We start from the raw sequence: 2,500 nt of genomic DNA, 5'->3' as shown, positions 1-2,500 counted from the left end.
AGCCAACCCATCGTCGCCCACAACTAGTGGGTGAATGGTGTGCTTCCCGGGGTTGGCATAGACATTCCCTCGCATGCAAAAGATTGTCGATGCGAAAGATTATCTATGCCAACCCCGGGAAGCACACCATTCACACACTCCCGACCGGTGTGGTGTGGCGGTGATTGGATAGTTACGGATTGAGCACTTGCCAAGGATCAAAATGTGTCATTTAGAAGAAACATTTTCAAAAAGTTTTTAAAATCTTGTGGGTTTGCAACTCATAAGAGCGTCACTTTCAACGTCCCCGGTATTGGATTGAGTTTCTAAAAACAACCGTGCACACCGAGGTTAAACTTTACCGGCTCCACTCCGACTCGCCGCTCGCCCACAATTTGTTTGCAACGAAACATTTGTTTTTAATTTTGTTGGTTTGAAATTGTTTTGAAAAGGTTCTTTAAATCTAGTGGGTTTGCAACTCATAAGAGCGTCACTTTCAACGTCCCCGGCATTGGATTGAGTTTCTAAAAACAACCGTGCACACCGAGGTTAAACTTTACCGGCTCCACTCCGACTCGCCGCTCGCCCACTAGTCCGAAGGCAACAAAACATTTGTTTTTCATTTTGATGAAAATTTCTGTTTTTAAATCTTGTTGGTTTGAAATTGTTTTGAAAAGGTTCTTTAAATCTTGCGGGTTTGCAACTCATAAGAGCGTCACTTTCAACGTCCCCGGCATTGGATTGAGTTTCTAAAAACAACCGTGCACACCGAGGTTAAACTTTACCGGCTCCACTCCGACTCGCCGCTCGCCCACAAATCCGAAGGCAACAAAACATTTGTTTTTAATTTTGATGAAATTTTTTGAAAACATTGGCTTGGCAAGCCCCAATCCGCGACTATCCACCCACCGCCACCCCACACGGGTGGTTGTTGTTGAGAAATGAGGTTGTGGTCGACATGCCCGTGCATTTGAGAAGGAGTTCCTAGCACTCCATGCTCTCCCATGCCAAAAAAAAGCCTAGACAACCCCATTTCGCAACTTTCCACGCCTTTTTTTTCCTCCCTCACCCATGGCGGCGGCGTGGTGGCGGCGGCCGGATTCCGGCCACCACCGCCATGGGTGGCAGCCCCCCGACCCCGACACCAAACCCATAATACCGAGGCAACATATCGAGGCAACATGACATGGGTGTGGCGTGGGGGAAGGGGGCTGCAGCTAGGAAGGCATGGGCTGCCATGCATATGCAGGCAACACACACCCCCCTATATAGCATTTTATGCATTTAGCCCTTTGACAGGAAGAGACATCACCTATGCGCGAGGAGTCATAATGGGCTCTAAATAATTCAATACAAGGTATTTGGACGTGATTTTTTGCAGGGATACTAAGAAACATGCAATCTATGATGGGAAAAAGTTTCATAAATTTTTGAAGTCGGGAAGTATTTTTTATTATTTTTAGAAGTCGTAAAATTGAAAAAATCATTAAAACAAATCCGGGAGGAATTTTTTAGTTTTGTAAGTTGGAGAAGGTCCTAAAAATCATAGACTACTTATGGGGAGCTTATTGTGCGAGGAAATTTCAATAAAAACGGGGTTTGACAAGATTTGAAAAATTCTGTCGACATTTGAAAAAACCTGGAACCATGCTGCCGGCATGCTGCGCACATGCTGCGCGCAGGCTGCGCGCATGCTGCGCGCAGACTGCGCGCAGACTGCGCGCATGCCATGGCAGGACAAGTTTCGCTAGCCTCACTGTCGACAGATGCGCAAGCTGCGCGCACAGGCTGCGCGCATGCTGCGCACAGACTGCGCGCACGCTGCGCGCATGCCATGGCAGGACAAGTTTCGCTAGCCTCACTGTCGACAGATGCGCAAGCTGCACGCAAGCTCCGCGCACGCTGCGCACAGCCTGCGCGCATGTTGTGCGCAGGCTGCGCGCAGGCGCCGCGCATGCCATGGCAGGACAAGTTTCGCTAGCCTCACTGTCGACAGATGCGCAAGCTGCGCGCACAGGCTGCGCGCACGCCATGGCAGGACAACTTTCGCTAGCCTCACTGTCGACAGAATCAGCACGCTGCGCGCAAGCTGCGCGCGCGCATGGCAGGACAAGTTTCGAAAAATTCTGTCGACAGGCTGCCGGCATGGTGCGCGCACGCTGCCGGCATGCTGTGCGCACGCTGCCGACATGCTGTGCGCACGCTGCGCACAGGCTGCCGGCATGCTGCGCGCAGCCCATGGCAGGACAAGGTCCGAAAAAATCTGTCGACATTTTTACGCCGTGGTAGGCTTCCGCTTCGCGTCACTTTGTCGACATTCAAGCCTACCATTTGTATTGAATTTTTCAAACCTTGTCAAACCCCATTATTCAAATGTCGAAAAATTTTGTCGACATTTTTACGCCATGATAGGCTTCCGCTTCGCGTCACTTTGTCGGAATGCATCGCATGGCGAGGCAAGGCCACGGCATGCCAAGGCGAAGGCAACGCATGGCTTGAATGGCTTGGTCAAGGCCACATC

This window comes from Prunus avium, unplaced genomic scaffold (genome assembly GCF_965620075.1).
Source record: "Prunus avium unplaced genomic scaffold, drPruAviu1.hap1.1 HAP1_SCAFFOLD_27, whole genome shotgun sequence".
In the NCBI taxonomy this organism is placed as follows: Eukaryota; Viridiplantae; Streptophyta; class Magnoliopsida; order Rosales; family Rosaceae; genus Prunus; species Prunus avium.
Note: the sequence above shows the minus strand (reverse complement) of the source record.